Source organism: Cervus canadensis, chromosome 21 (genome assembly GCF_019320065.1).
Source record: "Cervus canadensis isolate Bull #8, Minnesota chromosome 21, ASM1932006v1, whole genome shotgun sequence".
Lineage (NCBI taxonomy): Eukaryota > Metazoa > Chordata > Mammalia > Artiodactyla > Cervidae > Cervus > Cervus canadensis.
In genome coordinates, this window is record NC_057406.1 from 48,123,104 (window position 1) to 48,147,079 (window position 23,976).

Consider the following 23,976-nt stretch of genomic DNA (forward strand, 5'->3'; position numbering starts at 1 on the left):
TCTGAGCTGATATCTAAAGGATGAGCAGTAGAAGTTAACTAGGCCAGAAAAAGAAGGGGGAAGGAAAGAGTTTTCCAAGTAGAGGGAATAAAACATACAAAGGTTCTGAGGCAGGAGAGAGTATAAAGTAGAATAGGAGAGAGATCAGCAACTGGAATGTAGCAAGAAGAATGGATAACTCTTGAAGGACAAAGAGAGGGCTGAATTCATTCATTCAATAAATTTTAACCAATATCTACAAAGTTAAATATATAACAAGTCAGAGTCTGATAACTATGGAGGAAAAAAAAAGCAAAAATAACATAGGAGGTGCAAGCAAAGGATCTTTTCATTTTTAAAAGAGTGGACAGGAAACGCCTCATTAAAAAGGTAACATGGGCAAAGATCTGAAGAAAACCAAGGAGCTAGCTATGCAAATATCTAGAGGAAGAATACTCTAGGCAGAGTTAAAACTAAGGACAAAAAGTTGAGGAAAGAACACAGAGGTCTGAGGAATAGCAAAAAGGCCACTGTAGCTGTAGGAAATGAACAAGGGCAAAAATGAAAAGAGATGAAGTCAGAGAAATAACAGGGGCCAGATCATGTGGGGCCTTTTAAGCCACTCTAAGGACTTTGGCTTTTACTCTGAGTGAAAATGAGAATGACTGGAGATGGTTTTGACTAGAATAGGATAAGAGAACAGTTTTTTAAGGATCACTCTGTTGAGAAGAGATGAAAGAAGTACATGGACAGAAACAGTGAGCCCAGACAGGAAACTGTTACAATAATACAGGTAACAGAGATGTTGCCTGGGATCAAGTTGGTAGAGTAGGAAGTGGTAAGAAGGAAACAATTCAGGACATACTCTGAAGTTAAAACAACAGGATTTGATAATACAGACTGAAGGCAAGGATGGCTCCAAGGTTTTTGGTCTGAGCAAAGAGAAGGATAGAGTCACCAATTACTGGGTTAAAGAGAGAGAGGGAGAAGTAAGTTTGGGATAAAGGATCAGAATTTAGGCTTAGAGTAGTTTAATTAAGAGATGCTTATCAGATATCCAAGAGAAGATACCAATTAGGTTAGATATTGAAATCTTATTCAGTAGCTACAGATACAAATTTAATAATCACCAATGTTATATATGTATGTTTACAAGATAGAGACCAAAAAAATGAAATGGCTCAAAGACTGTGGTCAAAGACCACTAAGAGGTCAAGGAACCCTAAGAAGGAAGGGCCAGTGAGGTAGGAGAGAAATCAGTTTTGCTTTTTTAGGTGGGAGAAAATTCAGCAGTCCTGTATGTGGACAACAATGATGCAGAAAAGAGAAAACTACTGATGGGCAGACAACTGATATAACAAAATCCTTGATTAGAAGACAGCAGATGGAGTACACAAGACAAGCTGGCTTTGAAAAGTTTTGATTTTTGAAAAGCATGTTAATATTCTACATATGTAAAAAATAAAATAAGAAGGAATGTGAAGAGGAAAGCACCTAAAACTGAAAGTAACTTGAAAAAAATGAACCTAACTGTATTAAAAAAGAAAAATATTGTAACCATACTGAAGGGGAAGATAGGAAGAAAGGACAAATGGACAGATGAACAAAAATTAATCTGAGTAACTCATAAATACCAACATCTGACTATCTATCTTTAGTGTTGGGCAGGGAGGAGTCGTTAGTGGAGAAATCAGGCAACATCTTAACTGGCTATGGTACAGGAAGGTTCACCTCAATGGTATTTACAAAAGGAAAAAAGCACCTAAATGTTCATAACAATCCCTTTAATTGTGATATATTATGCCTACATATATACCAAGGTGTGTGTGTGTGCACGCACGCACATGTGCGCAGCTCTGCCATGTCCCACTCTTTGCACCCCATGGACAATACAGCCCACCTGGCTCTTCTGTCTGTGGAATTTCCCAGGCAAGAAAACTGGAACGGGTTGCCATTTCCTACTCCAGGGTTCCTTCCGACTCAGGAATCAAACCCATGTATCTTGTGTCTCTTTCACTGGCAGGCAGATTCTGTACTACTAGCACCATCTGGGAAGGTGGTATCAAGTAATACATGTTGACAATTATATAAAGAAGTGGTTACACTATACTGCCTGATGAAAATTCAAGGTTCAAAATTATATACTGTGATTTCAATTGTATAAAAAATGCATTATAAAATCTCAAATCAATAGTACCTATGATTGGGGAGATTTTAGATTTCTTCATCTTTATACTTTTCTGTATGGTTTAGTATTTTATAAGGAGTATATATAACTTTGATAAAGACAAAACTTCAATAGAAACCCAAAAAGATAAGACAAGCAAAAGTGGTAGATGGAATGATTAAAACATGTTATTCACAAGAAATCCAATTTCCAATTTAGTTTACACCAAAGGGACAACACATGCAAAGAGCGCAGACCTTGAAGTCAGACAAACAGATGTGAACTCTAGTTAGGCTACCTGCTGTGATACCTCTCTGCCTCAATTTGCTCATCTGTAAAGTGGAGAAAATAATACCAACCTCAAAAGAGTTTAGTGAGGATTAAAGATAATATATAAAGTATTGGGGACAAAACAGACATGAATTAAGTCTTCTCCCTTCTGCCCTGCTCTTCACTGAGGTGAAATTACAAAGGCACGGAAGTTCTCTGGTGGCCCAGTGGTTAAGAATTTGCCTGCCAATGCAATGCAGGGGACACGGGTTTGACTCCTGGTCTGGGAAGATTCCACGTGCTGTGGGGCAACAAAGCCCATGTGCCACAATTACTGAGCTCTAGAGCTCACGCTCTGCAACAAGAGAAATCACTCCAATGAGAAACCCGAGCACTGCAACTAGAGAGTAGCCCCTACTCACTGCAACTAGAGAAAGCCCGGGCACAGCAAGGGAGATCATGCACAGCCATGAATTAATTTTAAAAATTTGTTTAAATAAAAAAACTTATGAAGGCACTGTTATAGCTTTTTAACTGGAGCAATAACGAAGGTTCAAGCTTACGAACTTCCTGGTGGTTCAGTGGTTAGGGTTATGCACCTTCAGTGCTGAGGACATAAGAATTAGATCCCCAGTCAGGGAACTACTATCCCACAAGCAACAGGGCCAAAAAATAAAGTTCAAGTTTATCCAAATAGTACCTTAAACATGTCAATATTGCTCATATATTAAAATATTTTAAAGAGGAAGCTGAAAATATAATGCTAACTGTCACATCCACAGCTATTAGAAAGTTGGTTTCTTATACTAGGTAGGCCACAGACACATCAAATTATTTCTCTATTATTCATATGCAAGGCTTTAATTTACATATGTTTCCATTTTAAACAAATGTTTCCCAATCATTTGTTAATATAATTATGTTCCTTCTAAAAAGAGAGACAGGAGAATGGTTCCTCAGTCACATTTCTTATAACTAATTGATAGAGGAAAAATACACTTTAAGTGTATGCTAGGCAAACAAAGGAACAAAAACCCACAAAATAACATCAAGGCATGGGAGAGCTATGCCTCTACCTACGCTTTGTCCAAGTGTTGCTATAAGCTCTTCGGACTAAATTGCCCTGTGAAGTCTCCAGATAATTGTATTATTCTACTAAATATTATAATTGAGCAGGGTTATAATACAGGGCCTGATCCTAAAGAGAATCAATTATTATCTGAAATAAACCTCTTTAGTTCACTAAAGACTCATTTAAATCTCTAAAAGGTATATAAACATTTTAAACCAAACATTTTAAAAAATGGTAAATCTCTAAGTCAATGAACTAAATTTCTGAATAACTAGTTATTTGGTAGAGATGAGGGAGAGAGGTGGGAGATTAGAAGCACGAAATCTATATAAAACCAAAGTAGATACATTACAGACTTAAAGTGAAGATAAAAAAGAAAACTGACCTAAAAATGTCAAAATCATAACAAACGCAGAGAAGAAAGTCAAACATAATAAAGATAAAACTGACACAATTCTTACTGATTTTATTTTTAAAATTAGGAACACAGCAGTATGTCCCATTACTATGTATATTATGCCATGTAAAGAGATTTATTTTAAAATAAGCATATGTTATTTTAACATTGGTATTATATGAAATAAAATTTAAAGGTGAATGTATATATTTTACTGGTTAATTTTATATTTTTAACAATGTACCAATTTTAAAGCTAACTTAATACATGTAAGCTAGCTTCTATTTCATTCAAAATCTTCTTTAATTACATATATTACATGAAAATAAACTTACTATTTTTTTCATTATTAACAACAAAATAGCTAAGTAAAGGAATAAAATTTCCAGGCAAATGGAAAGAATAGGTTTGATTTATATTATACATTTTACAATTAATACACAATGAGAGTTTAAATTATGTATAAAGCACTGTGCAAGGTAAATATTTAGGACAAAACAGAGGTATAAATTTTATATCTAATGTTACTGTAAATTTTAGTCATGATTTATTTGAAATTTCATCAGATCCATTTCATAGCTATACTTAAAAAAAAGATTATAAATTATTTTATTTGCTAAAGCAATCTGAAACAGATTTATGGAATGAACTATCTCTAGGTTAACTATAGTATTTGGGGGTAGAATCATAAAATTTTACTGTTAAAAACAATCTTAGAGCATAGTTTATAAAGCCTTCTCTGAACTACTTACCTTCTTCCACAGTTACCTCTTCACATTCAGATAACAAATCCTAGGACATTCTTTTAAAACTTCATCACCTAATACACATTTCTTGAATTATTCACCTTGTCCTGAAAGTTTCTATGGTTCCTATTATAGTACATGTTATTAGAGATTTACATCAATGCCTACTATTTTTCTAAACTTAGGAAGCAGCTATGCTACTTAATAATATTTTTCTCAAATACAGCTATAATTAGAAATAATCGTTTTAATTCTGGTATTCCATGAGTGAAAAACTAGATTTTACAGGTAATTTAACAACGCATGTTGAATTGTATAATTTAAAAGTTTTAAGCAGGCTAACTGAAGTTCTTGGATAGGCTTCAAGGGGGTTTTTGAACAAAATGGCGAAGAACCATTGCTTTAAAGCAACAGGATTAATTTTAACCATCCAGAAAATAAATTACTTCAATACCATTGCGTTTGATTTAGTTAACTTATTTTTAAATTAACTTATTAATAATAAATACCTCCTAGGGTGCCTGCCCAGTTACCAGTGATTCCACTCAAAGGCTATAAAGACAGGGAAAACATACAGATCTAAGACATGTTAACATACATCCTTGGTCACAGCTGATTTGATCTAGAGAATGACAAGGCATTTAGATTCTTTAATCATATTTCTTCCTTCAGAGATTTAAAACTAAAACACTACATTAGAACCAAGCTGACAAAATAATAAAGATGATGACTGAGAAACACAAATCCAACATTTTAAAACTTAAAAGATACCATAAAGATTCCTCCCCCATCATTATTCTAGTCTCTCCAATTGGGCCCAGCTAGAATCCTGAAACAAACCAGTAACTGAAATCACTAACTAGTATCTCAAGACTGTGTGTCCCTACAAAAATTACATTCTCAGTGCATATGAAAAGATATTATAAGAATCAAAATCTTTATGTAAGCAAATCTAACAATAGCTTCTGCCTGACTTTATTAAAAATAGTATTTCTAGAAGAGTACCTTAAGACCATATGGTAAAGTTGTACGAGACAGCATGCTATTGGAGCATGCTCCCAAAATCTGATAGTCTGCCAAGTCCTTTGGCTGAGATCATTAAGTTGTGAATCTTCACCTAATTACATCCTTTCACAGACCATGGGCTTCAGGAGGCAGCCATAAAGATTTCTCCAATTGGGATTTCCACGGTGGTCCAGTAGCTAAGACTCCACACTCCCAACGCAGGGGGCCTGGGTTCAATTCCTGGTTGGAAAACTAGTTCCTACATGATGCAACTAAAGATACTGCATGCTGCGACGAAGGTCAAAGATCATGTGTGCCGCAACTAAGATCCGGCACAGGCAAATGAATAAACAGAAATATTTTTAAAAAGATTTCTCTAATCAAAACTAAGAAATAAATGAGGCTTTTCTAAAGAAACCCCTATTCCATTTCTGCCTTGTGTGCATGCCAAGTCGCTTCAGTCTTGTCCAACTCTTTGCAAACCTCTGGACTGCATCCCACACCAGGCTGCTCCATCCCTGGGATTCTCCATCAAGAATACTAGAGCGTGTCAGCATGCCCTCCTCCAGGGGTCTTCCCAACCCAGGGATCAAACCCACATTTCTTATGTCTCCTGCACTGGCAGGCAGGTTCTTTGCCACCAGTGCCACCTACCTTCCCTAATACCATCTTCCCACCCCAGCTGTACCCCCTTTAACCAGGCACCCTCCTCTTAAGGCTAGTTGCCTTCTTGCCCCACTTTTGGCTCATCTTCAGGCTCAATAAGTGAATTAGTTGATTTCAAAATTTTGGATATGAACTATAGTACATACACATACAAAACAAATTATTTCTCGAAGTAAAGTTTAATATAGTCTGAAATTTTCCACTCTATTTCCTTCTTTTACAATGGCCATCAACAACACTGACTGCGCAAGGCAAACTATGACCCACAGTGAACCAAACCATGTGTAAGGAGGCTATGCATCATGACCAGGCAGTCGTGCCAGTAGTGAAGACTGGTTTAACACTCAAATCAATCAACACAATCCACCACATGGAAAGTGAGACTACAGGATGATCTCAGTAGAGGCATAGAAAAGCATTTGACAAAGTTAACACCACGAATGGACATATAACTCTCAATAAACGAGGAACTGAACAGAACTTCCCTAAAACTACAAAGAACTTGTACAAAAACCCTACCTAGAGTTATAATCATACTTTATGATGAGAGACTAAAATGCTTTTCCCCTAAGACAGAGACAAGACAAGGAGGTCTGCTCTCAGTACTTTTATTCAACACTGTATTTGAGGTTCTAGCTGATATAGGAAGGCAAAAAATAAAAACAAAAAATAATTTTAAAATAATAAAAATAAAAGGCATTCAGTTTAGAAATAAAACTATTTTTTCCCAGATGACATTATTATCTATATAGAAAATCCTACGAATCTTAGGACAAAAACAAACCCAAACTACCAGAACTAATAAATGAGTTTGGCAAGATGTGTAGAAAAGGGAACCTTCATGGACTGTTAGTGGGGCTGTAAATGGGTACAGCCACAGTGGAAAACAGTAGGGAGGCTCCTCCAAAAATTAAAAACAGAGTCGCTCAATCGTGTCTGACTTTTTGCAACCCACGGACTGTAGATGACCAGTTTCCTCTGTCCATGGAATTCTATAGGCAAGAATATTAGAATGGGCTGCCATTCCCTCCTCCAGGGGGTCTTCCCAACCCAGGGATAGAATCCAAGTCTCCTGCATAGTTGGCAATCTCTCTACCATCTGAGTCACCAGGAGCTATCACACAATCCAGCAATTCCACTCCTGGATATTTATCCAAAGGAAACTGAAACACTATTTAGAAAAGATATACGTACCCCTATGTTCACTGCAGCATTATTTACAAGAGCCAAGATATGGAAGCAATCTACATGTTTATCAAAGGAATATTACTCAGCCATAAAACAGATACAGAGAATGAACAAGTGGTTGCCAGAAGGGAGAGGGAGAGAAGAAGACGGAAAATAGGTGAGGGAGATTAAGCAGTACAAACTTCCATTTGTAAAATGAATGAGTCATGGGTATGAAATCTACAGTGTGGGAAATACAGTCAATAATTATGTAATATTATCGTATGGGAAAAGACAGTTAACTAGACTTATCGTCGTGATCATTAAGAAATATATAGAAATGCTGAATCACTATATTGTGTAACAGGAACTAACATAGTGCTGTAGGTCCATTACACTTCAAAAACAACTCACAAAAAAGAGATGAGATTTGTGGTTACCAGAGGGCAGAGGGAGGGGTAACTAGATGAAGGCAGTCTAAAGGTATAAAAGGAAAGTTATGACCAACCCAGACAGCATATTAAAAAGCAGAGACATCAAAGGTCCGTCTAGTCAAGGCATGGTTTTTCTAGTAGTCATGTATGGGTGTGAGAGTTGGACTATAAAGAAAGCTGAGCGCAGAAGAATCGATGGTTTTGAACTGTGTTGTTGGAGAAGACTCTTGAGAGTCCCTTGGACTGCAAGGAGATCCAACCAGTCCATCCTAAATGAGATCAGTCCTGGGTGTTCATTGGAAGGACTGATGCTGAAGCTGAAACTCCAATACTCTGGCCACCTGATGCAAAGAGCTGACTCATTGGAAAAGACCCTAATGCTGGGAAAGACTGAGGGCAAGAGGAGAAGGGGACGACAGAGGATGAGATGGTTGGATGGCATCACCAACTCGATGGACATGAGTTTGGGTAAATTCCGGGAGTTGGTGACGGACAGGGAGGCCTGACATGCTGCGGTTCATGGGGTTGCAAAGAGTCAGACATGACTGAGCGACTGAATTTGACTGAAAGGTACAAACTTCTAGTAATAAGGTAAGTAATACTAAGGATGCAATATAAAACATGATAAATATAATTAACACTGCTGGATATTAATATGAACATTAAGAGAGTAAATCCTAAAAGTTCTCATCACAAACAAAGTTGTTTGTGTCTCAAACAAAAGAAGGCGTACAGATAGTGTATAAGCACACTGAAAGATGTACATCATCAGTCAACAGGAAACTGCAAATTAAAACCCACAGATACCGCTACTTATCCACTAAACTGGGCAAAATTAAAAGACTAAATGGAATGCTAGTGAAGAACAGAGCAAGTGGAACTGTCACACAATTGCTGGTGTGAATATAAATAAAAATAGACTTTGGAACACAGTTATTCAAGAGAAGTGAAAAGTATATGTCCTCACAAGGATTTAAACATGAATGTTCACAGGAGCTTTATCTGTTAACAGCCCAGACTAGAAAGAACCCAAATGACGATTAACAGGTGAGTGGATAAACAATTCCATTGTGGAACTGTGGCATACACACAATGGAATATACTCAGCAATACGACATAACGCATAAAACAACATAGGTTAATTGCAAAATAATTATGCTGAGGGGAAAAGGGCAGGAAAGAAGTATACTAAATGATTATATGAAATCCTGGGAAATACAAACTAATGTAAGTGAAATAAAGTATATCCATAATAATAACAGATAAGGCAGGAAGACAGGATGAAGAAGATCACAAAGGAGTATAAAGAAATGTTTTAGAGCATAAATCAAAATTTCAACAAATTGTACACCTTTAATATGTGCAATTTATTGCACAAAATAATTATATTTCAATAGAGGTGTTTAAATCAGATATTTATATAAGTAATTATATATACCCATATATAAATATATATATATATATGGCTTCCCTTGTGACTCAGCTGGTACAGAATCCGCACGCAATGTGGGAGACCTCAGTTTGATCCCTGGGTTGGGAAGATCCCCTGGAGAAGGGAAAGGCTACCCAACTCCAGTATTCCAGCCTGGAAAATTCCATGGACTGTATAGTCCATGGGGTTGCAAAGAGTCAGACATGACTGAGCGACTTTCACTTCACTTCACTTCATATATATATATAAAAAACTGGCTATACGAGGGAGGTGGGAAGGGGGATCGGGAGGGGGAATACATGTAAATCCATGGCTGATTCATGTCAATGTATGACAAAACCCATGAAATGTTGTGAAGTAATTAGCCTCCAACTAAAAAAAAAATTAAATTAAAAAAAAAAACTGGTTATACTGGATTAGTTGATTTTAATTGTATATTACAAAAACAATCAAGCCAAACAAACTGTAGAGCAAATATGTGTGGGTGTGTATCTCTTAATAAAAAAGAAAGGACTAGCTAACTTAATAAAATATAAGGAAATGAGAATTACTAAGGTCCTTGAACCATGGCTTTTTGAAAACCACACCACTGCTGTTGTCATCTAGAAGTGATTTAGAGCCAAGTAAAATAACTTAGTAGAGCCATAGCAAGTATTTATACAAGCAAAGAATACAAAACAATTTTATAATTTTAGTGCCTGAAAAGTTTCTCTAATTCAAAGTCCTCATTTTACAGCAGAGAATGTGAAGCCTAGAGAGGTTAAGTTCATAGTTCAAGGTCACCCTAAGGCAGACCCAAGTCTATAATCAAATTTGTACAATTTTAACTTAAAAGGTACTTTAGGATCAATTACCATTCCATTCCTCTTCATGGATCACAGTGGCAAAGTGGCTTGCATAACTCAATGAAGCTGTAAGCCATGCCATGCAGGGCCAGCCAAAACAGACGGGTCATAGTGGAGAGTTCTGACCAAACACGGCCCACTGGAGAAGTGAACGGCAAATCACTCCAGTATTTTTGCCCCAAGAATCTCATGAACAGTACAAAAAGGTAAAATGATACAATGCGAGATGAGCCCCCCAGGTCGGAAGGCGCCCAACATGCTACTGTGAAAGAGTAAAGAGTAGAGAAATAGCTCCAGAAGCAATGAAGAGGCTGGGCCAAAGTGGAAATGACACTAGGTTGTGGATGTATCTGAAAGTATAGTCAGATGTGGTGAAAGTAAAGCCTGATGCTGTAAACTGAACAACATTGCATAGGAACTGTTAGGTTCCTAAATCAAGGTAAATTGGACATAGTAACGCAGGAAAAGGTCAGTTTTCATTCCAATCCCAAAGAAGGGCAATGCCAAAGAGTGTGCAAACTACCACACCACTGCACTCATTCCACATCCAAGCAAGATTATGCTCAAAATCCTTCAAGCTAGGCTTCAGCAGTAATGTGAACCAAGAACTTCCAGATGTATTAGCTGGGTTTAGAAAAGGCAAAGGAGGAACCAGAAATCAAATTGCCAATATCCGCTGGGTCATAGAGAAAGCAAAGGAATTCCAGAAAAACATCTATTTCTGTTTCATCAACTATGTGAAAGCCTTTGACTGTGTGAAGGATCACAACAAACTGTGGGAAATTCTTAAAGAGATGGGAATATCAGATGGCCTTACTTGTCTCCTGAGAAACCTGTATGCAGGTCAAGAAGCAACAGTTAGAAACAGACATGGAACAACAGACTGGTTCCAAATTGGGAAAGGAGTATTCACCCTGCTTATTTAAAATTATATGCAGAACACATCATATGAAATGCTGGGCTGAATGAATCACAAGCTGGAATCAAGATTGCTAGGAGAAATATCAACAACCTCAGATACGCAGATGATACCACTCTAATGAAAGTGAAGAGAAACTAAAGAGCCTCTTGATGAAGGTAAAAGAGAAAAGTGAAAAAGCTGGCTTAAAACTCAACATTCAAAAAACTAAGAAGATGGCATCCAGTCCCATCATTTCATGGCAAATAGATGGGGAAAAGTGGAAACTGACAAATTTTATTTTCTTGGGCTACAAAATCACTGCAGCCACAAAATTAAAAGACACTTGCTCCTTGGAAGAAAAGCTATGACAAACCTAGACAGCATATTAAACAGCAGAGATATCACTTGGCAGACCAAGGTCTGTACAGTCAAAACTATGGCTTTCCCAGGATATATGGATGTGAGAGTTGGACCATCAAGAAGGCTGAGCACTAAAGAATTGATGCTTTTGAATTGTGGTGTTGGAGAAGACTCTTGAGAGTCCCTTGGACTGCAGGAGATCAAATCAGCCAATCCTAAAGGAAATTAACCCTGAATATTCATTGGCAGGACTGTTGCTAAAGCTCCAATATTTTGGCCACCTGATGTGAAGAACTGACTCACTGGAAAAGACCCTGATGCTGGGAAAGACTGAGGGCAGGAGGAGGAGGATTGGGGTGACAAAGGATGAGATGGTTGGATGGCATCACCCATTCAGTGGACATGAACTTGGGCAAACTTCAGGGAAGGCCGGCGTGCTGCAGTCCATAGGGTTGCAAAGAGTTGGACACGACTTGGTGACTGAACAACAAATTTTTTCTAAAGAATTACAAGGATGGGACAAGGATTAAGATATGCTCATAATAAATTCCTCTTTTTTTTTTTTTTTTTTGAGCATTCACAATTTGCAGAGTTTATTTGGCTTGATTATTTTTGTAATATGTATGTAAGGAAAATCAACCAATCCTGTCTAACTAGCTTTTGCACAGAAACATTCACAGAATGGAGAGGCTGCAGACTGGCAGCATGAGCTGTGTTTTGCCCACAGACATGCTTTGTCTGGCCTGCGCCGTGTTTCTAACAACCAAAACATGTGGCTAACATTTAAAATGGGTAGATGTTGCATTAAAACCTGGGTTTCTAAATTTCGTTGAAATGTCAGAAAACCTGACACAATTAGGTATACATTCTTCAAGGCAAAAACTGAGCTCTGATTAAGCTCTTGGGTAACTTAGACAAATGGGACAAAATTACTGCTTTCAAAGACCTCATGATTTACTATTAGAAGCAATCACAGAAAGAAATTATTGTAGTGTTTTACAGTCATACTATGTGCCAGGCAATGCGTGACGGATATTATAATAAAAATGAGAGTAGTTTAAGATGGAGGAGGAAAGAGGTCATCAACTTTGTTCAAAAGCCTACTGCTTTGGAAAGGCTTCATGGAGAAGGCAGCATTGCAGCCACTTCTTTGAGAGTAAGTTTTTGCTAGGTGACCAGGGCAGAGGAGGACATTTCATGACATTTCAGCATGCTCAAGGTTACAGGATTATATGCAGCCAGCACAGATGAAGCACAAGGCTAACAATAAGGTAGTTTGAAAGGAAATGATATGCTTTGAATGCATAGCAGCAGCTAGATCATGAAGAACTCTTGTATCTCATGCCAAGGAATGCAAGTTTCATCCTACACATCAGTATTATTCCCACAGTGCCCCTGAGGAGACTGCTCATGATTCAACCTAGATGGAACAGAAATAAAAAGGGTAAAAATATGCCAGCTGAACCCCACCCCCAATTCCTGTTTCAACAAGATTGAGTCCTACTACTATTCTACACAGTAAAGTTCTATTTCTATTTCTTTGGACTAAAAAATTATGTTATAAACCAAAAAAAAAAAGAGAGAAGAAGAAAAAGTTTAGTTTGAACATGAGCTACTGAAACATATTTACCAAGTAATTAAATAAGATTAGTATTTTGTCAAGATCTCTCTGGTAACAGTTCCAAGAATGGAATAAAGAAGAATGAGAAGGGCTTCCCTGGTGGTCCAGTGGTTAAGAATCCGCCTTGCGATGCAGGGGATACCAGTTCGACTTCTGGTCCCTGAAGATCCCACATGCTTCAGGGCAGCAAAGCCCGTGCCCCAGAACTTTGCCTGCAGTTTGGAGGCCGCAAACCGCAACCACTGAGCCCGTGTGCCCAAACCGCTGAAGCCGGGTGCCAAGAGCCCGCGCTCCACAACGAGAGAAGCTACTGCAAGGAGCAAAGTGCGCACGCAGCAATGAAGACCAAGAGCAGCCAATAATAAATAAAGCAATATTTTTTTAAAAAAGAAGCATGAGAAATGAGAATACTTAACTTCAACTGATCCAAGAAATTATGATTTAAATCTGGGTAGTGACAGTAGAGATATTCAAATTTTACTGATATCTACTTTGTAGCAAGTAATCTGCTATATGCTATGTTCAGGATAAAAAAGATAAATTCAAGAGTTATTTAAATAAAAAGGGACAATGACTGATTAAAATGAGAAGGTTAAGAAGAAAAAGGAATTAAGCTTTGTAGGTGACTTGAATAAATGCACAGACAAAGGTGATTTAAGCTTAGAAGAAAATCACTATACCTCACCTTCAATAAGCTAAGCACAAATCAGACCAAAAAAGAAACATTAAGGAGGTGTAATCTAGGCAAACCAAAATTTACAGTCATGACTATACTTCCGAAGCAAAGGTCTCAGAGGATTTGCTAGAGGCATACACAAAATCAGAACTCTCTCAAAGGTTTTTCTAACCGTCTACTGAAAGATAAACCTTGGCATTCTGCCTTGACAATTTGGTTAAGATCCAGATAACCAAATGATGATGGAATCAAGAATATTGGAAAGCAAACAAGAATACTGGAAAATAATATTTAAGTCATCACACCTATACGACTGCCAGCTAATATATGGTCAGCAAGTTTATCAACTGCTCCATTACACCAAGGCTAAGTATGTAATGAGTGGCTCAATTCTGCTCATGACTACTCTTCAACTATGAATTTCTTAGTAGACTTTTAGAGGTCCAAAGTATTTAAGTGTATAAATTTCTCAAGCATGAGAAGCGTTCAAATAGAAGTTTCTAGGTTTTTCATTGAGTCCTAGACTGAAAAATTTAGTGCTATTTCCATGAATCTGATTTTATAGCATAACTGTTTCCCCTGATTTTTAAAGGGCAGTAGGAGAGAAAAGAAAAGATTGGGGTGGGAGCCCTTACATTCTTCAAAATGAATCCTATTTTCACAGCCGTTCATGAGAGTTATTGCAATGTCTTTCATAAAAATTACAACCAACATTAAATACACAAAACTTTTAAGTTCTTCAGTGAATTGGTCAAAACATTCTCTTTATGAAAAGAGCCTTCATACCTCATTAATTACATTAGACTACAATGCCTAACCCATTAAAGAGTAGATAATGTTAATCACTATTTCCAAGTAGCTGACAATAAGTTATAAAACTCACTCATGAAACATCAGAAAGACCTGGTTATAACTTTAAGTGCATTGCCAAATCTTATATATTAGAAGACATTCTAAGAGAATTGCATGGGCCTGTAGCTACATAGTTTAAAAACAAAAAACAAAAAACCATGAAATTGGTGTCTGACTAAAACAAGAAAGAATTAGAAAATATTCTCAAAGTAACTTTATGTGGGCACAGGAAGTGCTTGAATTTACAGAGAGAAAAGAAAAAAAAAAAAAATGGGGAATAGAAGAATTACCTGAGGGCAGGAAATTCAGACAAAAGGTCCCTACTCCTGGTGAAAGCAAGTAGTCAGTTGCCAGGGTTTCTTAGACTCCTCTGGGACTCATTTGGGTGATTATGAAATTCACAGCACACCAATCTCCACCACAGCCAGCAGGGATCGCTGCAGGGAATGGGTATACAGGGGACACAGAAGGGAGCAAGTTTAAGGGAAAGAAGAGGAAAGGAATGATATGATAAAAATATTTAGCTGTGAGTCACTTTAAAGAAAATACAGTTGTATTGCACACTGGATTAACTATAAGCAAATGCTGCTTAAAATCTAATATAAGTTAATCATTTGTGATTTTCTTCCTTCTCTCCACCACTGGTAGCCCTACTACTCTATTAAATCAATATGTTTAAATTTTTATATTAAAAATAATATTTAACAAAAACGAGATAGCTATGCTATACAAAAGTTACACAAAGACTGAACTAAATAATTCAATATTAAATGAAACCAATTAGGACAAGCACTCCAAAAGACAAGTAACCTACAAATTGTCAAAATTTTAACTGCCAGAAGGCCTAGTTAAAACTATAATCCCCATTTCATTTCATAAAGAATACTAAAGAGTAAAGTCACCTATGAAAAATAACCCACAAACATCAAGATTGTAATATTGCTAAAAATGTATCCAACTTTATAAATACATGTATTTATGATCTATGTGTTCTATGATGGCCGATGTATAAATTTACAATAGTATAAATCTATTTCTCCAGTCAGCTAAAATGTTTCTGAACAACTACCATAAACCACAGTACTGTGGCAGATGCTAAAGATACAATGGTGAGCCACAGAAACACAGTCACTGCCCTCAGAATTCAAAGTCTATCAGGGTTATTCTGCCCTTAGAGAGATGACAGTCTATGGAACTAATAAACAAGAAGCTTTTGTTCTAAAATAAATAAACAACAGTAGAGGAAAACACCACAATGTTATAATAACAGTGGCAGAAAAGAAGTCACAGATTCCTCTCTTAATGGTACTTTTGGGTAGAAAAAAAGAGTATATTATACATACAATTGTCTTAAAAGATGGACTAATATAGAGGTTCAAAATTTATATACAACATTCTTTTTGGCTGGGAGAAGTCTCAAAATAAGTCAGTGAATTATGAGACAGACCAATAACAAGTATAATGCCTTAAAAAAAAAAAAACACATCCTGGATCATATTTTCTCAGCTTTTAATTTTGTTTTAATAATTTGGTCTTGATAACTGCTCATATTTCACTCATGGAAATGGTGTCATAAAACTTGTGAAGTGAAGTGAAGTAAAAGTTGCTCAGTCATGTCCCACTCTTTGCGACCCCATAGACTATACAGTCCATGGAATTCTCCAGGACAGAATACTGGAGTGGGTAGCCGTTCCCTTCTCCAGGGGATCTTCCCAACCCAGGGATCAAACCTAGGTCTCCCGCATTGCAGACAGATTCTTTACCAGCTGAGCCACAAGGGAAGCCCCATAAAGCTTGTAACTTACATTCAATCTGAGCTAATATCAACTTGTAAATATCAATATTTAATAGAAATATTAAATTACTCATCTTAAGTAACATAGTATGCAAACTTTAAAACATAAACTGCTAAGAGATCAACTTACTGAGGAAACATTTAGACTGGAAACTGCAGTATTAAGGCAAAGTGTAATATTGCAAAATAATTATGCAAGTAAAAAGAAATGAATGGAGAAACTGTCCTTCCCCAACTTTAAAGAACTGCTGAGTCAGAAGATTATGTTTTCCAAGCTTCAAAGGATGGTAAAGTCAAATGATTCCCAAGTAATAAACGAATCTCCTAAGGGATATTGCAACAGGACAATAAAATACCATAAAGGAGTAATACGGGAAGTGCTGAAAACTCAAAGAAAAGCGAACTGTTAGGTGAAAACCACAGCCTCAACAGGCAGCATAGAATAATCAAATTATGAAGGTGCTGGATCAGTGACTTAACTACTCAACACTACCTGCTAAATCTTAGGAAAGTCTAAAACCTCAATGTTTTAATAACTTCCTTCTAGGAGACAGGAACAAATACCTTCTGATTCTAGGATAACAGTATTACAATATCCAATAAACCACACATTCAATCTCCTTTTAACCTGAAGTTTTCAAATCAATCTCCTGAAAGTAACTTTTCTAAGAATCAGTATCTGGTTGTAGTTGTAAATTAACGTGAAAGAAACAGGCACCTTGCTCAATTTTAGATGCTTCTATGAAGTGTACTTAATAGAAAAAAAGAAAAAATTAGGGGGTGGATTCACCCCCTAAAATTCAACTCACAATTCACTTTTCTGTAATCTTCTATTGGCTAAGTCAAAGGATGGCCACACAGAAAACACACTGACATCACTGTTGCCAAACTATAAGAGGCACAGTCTAAATTAGCTTACAAATAAAGGGACTGCCATTTATTTTGCTTAACAGACAACCAAATTAACGTATCCAGAGCCAAACTCCAGATCTTTTTCCATAAACATGCGTCTTCTGCATATCTTCTCCAGCTTAATTAACAGCAACTCCATCTTCTCAGTTGCTTATGTCAAAGTCATCCATGACTCTTCTCCTTCTCAATCCACATCTTATCTATTGGCAAAACCTGTGGCTCTGCCTTCAAAATACGTCTAAAGCCTGACTATGTATCTCAACAACTTCACTGCACCCACCTAGCTCCGTGCCAGTATTTTTTCTCATCTGGATAGTTAACACGTTTCACTGGGCTCCTGCTTCTTCTCCTGCCCTTCAATTATTTATTTCCCACTTGGCTGCAGAGTGATCAAAGGTTCAAAGCCTTCCAGTGGCTGCCAGTCTCACTTAGGGTAAAAGCCAAAGTCACTACAAGGTCCCACAAGATCTGGTCCTGGATTTCTCTTTGATCTTATCTTCCGCTACTCACCTCAGTCCTCATTCCACTTCACCTACATTGGAGGCATTAATGTATGTGCCTAAAAATGACAAGTAAGCTTCCTCTTCTGGATTTTTGCATTTGTTCGCACTCCCAATTTCAGGTCTCTCCTCAGATAACACCTTCTCAATCAAGCCTTCTCCATCACTGGATTTAAAATTGCAAACTTTGTCCCCCAACCTCCGTGCACTTCCTACTCCCTTTCTCTGTTATTTTTTTCAATAGCCATGTACTTCATATTTAATTTAAATGTGAAGGTTTATTAATCTAATTACTCTCAGCCTTCTCTGATTAAAATGTAAGCTCCACTGAGGGCAGGGAGTTTCCCCAACATTATAGACTAGTACCTGGTACAGAGAAGCACTCTGTAAATATACTGTGAGGCACTCTAATCTCCCTTCACTTTGCCATTCAGTCACAAGATCCTGCAAGCACTCAACCTTTCCTAATTTCCTTAAAAAATATTCCAAATAGTTAATCTTCTCAGGCCACTCTCCCTTCCTACTTTATTTCTTCCACTTTGTTTAGGGAGTATGTCTTATTGAGACTGTCAAGAAGTTTCTCTTACCTCAATCCTTGGAGCTGGCCTGCATCCAGGCCTTTCCCAAGTCTGTTCCTCTAACCTTCTCATAAATTCTGTGGAATATTGATATCTTTCTACATTATTTTTCTACTTAATCTAATCAGAGCACCTCTATAGACTCTATGTTTCCACCCCAGAGAAATGTTCCTGAACCTTGGACTGCAAATCAAACTCATAACCTTGTACCTTTCTTTAGTGATCATGTCCCTCTTTAATCAGAGATTCTTTATTAGCAGTCACCTCCTGGGATGAAGTTCAATTTCAATTTCCCTAACACAGCAAATGAGGCCCTCCAAAACCTAATTTAGTTTGGTGCCTATTAAAGACACCAAATGGAGCAGCAAGTCTGACTCTAAACAGTTCTCCCCATGACCACATCTTTGCTGCACAACCCTTTACCATTGCTAATTGACCCATGGATACACAGAACTGGGTCAAACAGATTCTCACTCCCTGAAATCCAAAACTTCAGCAGGAAAGACCAGACCAGGAGTTGTGAAAGATGGGACAGCACCCTAAAGTAGTGCTTCTCAACTGACAGAAGCTGTGCCTTCCAGGGGACATCTGGCAACATCTGGAGACGTGCTCTCATGGTCAAGACCGCAGGAGTGCTACCGGCATCTAGCGGGTGGAGACCAGGGGTGCTGCTCAACACCCTACAAAGTGCAGAGCAGCCTTCCACAAAGGAGAATTGTCTGGTTCAAATGCCAATAGTGCTGAGGTTCAAGCACTCTTCCAACCAGGCCCTAGGCATTGGCTTGTTCCAGATTCTGAGACCCACACTAACAACTTTCTATTACATTTCCTCTTTTAGCCTAAGTGAAACAGAGCAGGTTTTTGTTGTTTGCAGACAATACAATCTTTTTTTAACAGTTTTTCTAACTGCAGTATAATTGTTTTACAATGTTGTGTTAGTTTCTGTTGACCAATGAAGTGAATCAGCTATGCATGGGTGCTAACTTGCTTCAGCCGAGCCTGACTCTTTGTGACCCCATGGCCTGCAGCCCTCCTGGCTTCCCTGTCCATGGGATTCTCCAAGCAAGAATACTCCTCCAGGGGATCGTCCCCACCCAGGGATCAAACCCTCACCTCTTACCTCTCCTGCATTGGCAGGTGGGCTCTTCACCACCAGCACTACCTGGGAATCAGTTACATATATATATATATCCCCTCCCTCTGGAAACTTCCTCCCACCCACCCATCCCACCCCTCCTGGTCACTACTTGAGCACCAAGCGAAGCTCCCTTTGCCATGTTGTAGGTTCCCACTAGCTATCTATTTAACACACGGTAGTATATTTATGACAGACAAGATAATCTCAATTAGCCCAGTATCCTAGTCCAATAATCTGACACACATGTGTATACTTTAAATCAGTTTCTCAACCTCAAAACTACTGACATGTAGGTCAAATAATTCTTTTTGTGAGAGACCGTGCTGTCCACTGTAGGATGTTTAGCAGCATCCTTGGCCTCTACCTGCTAGGTACAACCCCAAGACCCAACTCTGCCGAGTCATGACAATCAGAAATGTCTCCAGACATTGCCAAATATCCTCCGAGGGGTCAAACACCCACCCATGTTTCATAACCACTGCTTAAAACTATACAAAGACTGTATTCAGGTACAGTGTATGGCTTTGCAACGCCCACTTGTACCCCCAGCATAACATGCCTTGAGCCAAAGGGGGAGTGGGGGAGCAGTTGTATCTGAGTCTTCTCCATCTCTTTTTACGTCCTGGCTTAAATGTACCCCATCTTCAAGCTTTTACTCCCTGCCTTTCACCTTTGCTGGAGCACATGTGTACACATACCACAGTAACAGGTAATGAGGACTTGAGCTGGAAGGTAAGCTCCTGATTTTATTTTCTTTCTTATAATTGTTCTAACTTTTCTTTAGAGCTTTCCATTTCCTTGTGAAAAAATACTCTCCTAGAGAACTCTCCAAAACATATTCTGTGACAGTTATAGTATGAAAGATCAGGGTAAAATCACCTTCAAAAGCTTTTCCTGTTTCACTTCTATTAAAATGTAACTACTCTGTAACTAATCTGCACACATGTGTGCACGTGCACACACACATACTCACTCACTCATTCACTCACTCACTCACTTGTCCTCTTCAGTTTCAGATCTGTTTCAAGTATACAAACTTTTTATTAACAATGAAAGAGATGCTTGGAATACAAACTAAACAACTAGATAGGGAATAAGTATATAGATTTACACTTCTCAAATAGTTCATCATTTGCTTTAAGCATATGTTAATCTCTAAAGAATAATTCTCTTATCAGTTCAGCTCAGTCACTCAGTCATGTCCGACTCTTTGCAACCCCAAGGACTGCAGCATGTCAGGGTTCCCTGTCCATCACCAACTCCTGGATCTTGCTCAAACTCACATGCATAGAGTCGGTGATGCCATCCAACCATCTCATCCTCTGTTGTCCCCTTCTCCTCCTGCCTTCAATCTTTCCCAGTACCAGGGTCTTTTCCAAGGAGTCAGTTCTTTGCATCAGGTGGCCAAATTACAGCTTCAACTTCAGCATCAGTCCTTCCAACGAATATTCAGGACTGATTTCCTTTAGGATTGACTGGTTTGATATCCTTGCTGTCCAAGGGACTCTCAAGAGTCTTCTCCAATACCACAGTTCAAAAGCATCAATTCTTCAGTTCTCAGCTTTCTTAAGCCCTTGTATCTGAATAACATTCATTTTAATCTTACAATTTCACCACACTTCAACCTCCAAGCTCCGAGTAAGCACTTTTTCTCCTGTTTGTTCCTATATTGTCTTCTTTACTGGGAACCTCTTAGATAAAGTATCATTTTCCTAGTCCTTTCTTTCCAGGATACCAAAGGTACCATATTTATTCAATCATTCAATTGTCCATTATTTCCTAAAACCACAGGAAAATTGGCCATGCCCAAGATCTGTGATAATATTGGTGGCTTCTAGTCTTACCTCAGTTTAAAAAAAAATAGCAATGTTTTGTTGCCATTCATTGTTGCCATTCATGCATTCATTCAAAAAATAGTCATTGAGTACCTACATTATTCTAGACTCAAGAAAACAAAAAAAACTGCCCTCATGGAGTTTACATTCAGTACAGAAGACAAATGAACTGCAAATAAATAAGTACATCTTACTAAAGATGAGTGCTATAGAGAAAAGAATGGTCAGGTAAGCCCTCCATTAAGAAGCTATCATGAGTTCCACTCACTAGTCGTAAGAAATGTCTATTATTGGAAGATAGCATGTTCTGAGTATTTCCTATCAAACTGTGTTCCGGATGGTTAGATCAGTATAGTGACATCTTTATTACTGAATAATCTATAAAATTAAGCTTGACCTAGATAATTTCATAAATTCATTACTACCTGAGCCAACAAAGGTCCGTCTAGTCAAGGCTATGGTTTTTCCAGTGGCCATGTATGGATGTGAAAGTTGGACTGTGAAGAAAGCTGAGCACCGAAGAATTAATGCTTTTGAATTGTGGTATTGGAGAAGACTCTGGAGAGTCCCTTGGATTGCAAGGAGATCCAACCAGTCCATCCTAAAGGAAATCAGTCCTGGGTGTTCACTGGAAGGACTGATGCTGAAGCTGAAACTCCAGTACTCTGGCCACCTCATGCAAAGAGTTGACTCGTTGGAAAAGACCCTGATGCTGGGAGGGACTGGGGGCAGGAGGAGAAGGGGACGACAGAGGATGAGATGGCTGGATGGCATCACCGACTCGATGGGCATGAGTCTGAGTAAACTCCGGGAGTTGGTGATGGACAGGGAGGCCTGGCGTGCTGCAATTCACGGGGTCGCAAAGAGTCGGACACGACTGAGCGACTGAACTGAACTGAACAATAAATTATCACAACACCCACCTTGTTTCTTCTATTGTCATCCTTTATATTTATAAATAACTGTATTTTTCTTAGGAGATGACAGTAACAGCAGTAAGGTTAATATCTTAACCAAGAGGATGAATTAGATACTCTTCAGTCACTTGACTTAAGGAAGTTTTGAAACATGAATTAACTGAAAAGTGCCACAAAAACTCATCTCAAAAAAATCATCAGTTTACAACGCAGTTACTAGAAATCATACAGACTTAAAAAGTAATCCTTTATGTGTATAACTGATCCACTATGCTGTGTACCCGAAACTAACGCATGGTAAATCTACACTCTATTATAAAAAAAAAAAAGAGTAATTCTCAAGATTCAGTTCTGAATGTGTCTGTTTTGTGAAGTAAGCCATTACCCTTACAACTAATTTGTAAGAGTCCTTCTCAACGGTAGTTCTATAAGAGAATGAAACTCTAATATCCTAAGGTTCTTAATGACTGAACAAACTTTTCTCCTGTGCATCTAAAATGGAACTAGCTATGTAAATACTGTCATCCTCCAGGGAGTGAGAAAATAGAAATTCAAATCATTTTCTGTAGGTGTAAATTTTCTTGTGAACTGAGTATGAGAAAGGCTGGAGGACACCTGACAAGTCAGATCTTACTTAAACCATACAAAATAATGATAAAATCTTCTTCCAAAACGAAGTAATTCGTTATTGGATCATATGGACAATTTCAAAAGAAACTTTCCAATTAGTGATACTATTAAGAAATGTATAATCATCAGTGCTTCTATACTTTGTTACTTTAAAAAAAAATACCTTTATCTTATTCAATGTTATGAGGAAAATATTTGCTGAATCACAGAAATAATAATTTTGTTCTCCAACATACAACCTGTGGTATACAATGATTTGGACAATCAAGAGCTCTCTTTACGACGGAAGTCTATCATCACACCCAAGTGTTTTCCTAAAATCAGTTAAAAGTAATCATTAACTTACAAATAACAGAGTAAAGGGTCATAATCAAGCATTCTGAATTCTCTGTTAACAACTTGGAAAGAAGATCCTACATTTAGCCTGTGTTTTGAGACAAATATGGAAAAGTCAGGGGCAGTAGCAAACTGCCAGCTTTACTGAGTCATGACTCTGACTAAAACCGCGTTATGAAATGGAAAGGATGACACGTCTTGGGTTTGTTACCATAGATGTTGACTCCCTGAATTTATGGATCTCAGACTAAAAAAAATAATAATAAACTCTGTACGAATGATGTGGGGCTAACACGACTCTAGAAAAAACTTGCCAAAGCTGGTAACTCTGATTATTTACCTAAAACAAATCCTAACTGTGCAAACAGGCACAACCTCTAATGCACAGACTGGGGACGGCGAGGCAGGGTGAATTCAGAACAATAACAAGGTTAACATCTCAGTGAGAAGCCAGGCTCAGCCCTAAGAGTCCACACTGCGCTAGACGCCCTGGGTTAACGAAACCGGTTATCTCCGAATGGAGGCGAGCAGACACCGAGCACCTGGGCAACGCCAGACCGTCTCCATGGTCCGCGCAGGACCGCCCGAGAGGGTCCTCCCGACACCCCCCAGACGCCGCGTCGGGGACGGTCCCAGCCAGCAGCCTCTCCCTGCCACCCAACACGCTCCTCCGCGAGCCGATCGGGGGAGAGAATCCATCTAGGGGCACCGTCCAGGGGCGAACCTGTCTGTGGGCGACCCCGAC

General features: G+C 38.2%; 1 protein-coding gene across 2 annotated transcripts in view; it reads right to left on the bottom strand.

Moving 5' to 3' along the window:
- Positions 1-23,976, bottom strand: part of UHRF1BP1L (UHRF1 binding protein 1 like) — a 78,730-nt gene that overhangs the window by 54,245 nt on the left and 509 nt on the right. Inside the window, exon 2 of one of the 2 annotated variants that reach the window (XM_043440081.1) lies at positions 14,881-15,027. The exons of the other annotated variant lie outside the window; for it this stretch is intronic. The gene's annotated coding sequence lies outside the window, so the exon portion shown is untranslated. The remainder of the gene's footprint in view (positions 1-14,880; positions 15,028-23,976) is intronic. 2 annotated transcript variants of the gene reach the window in all.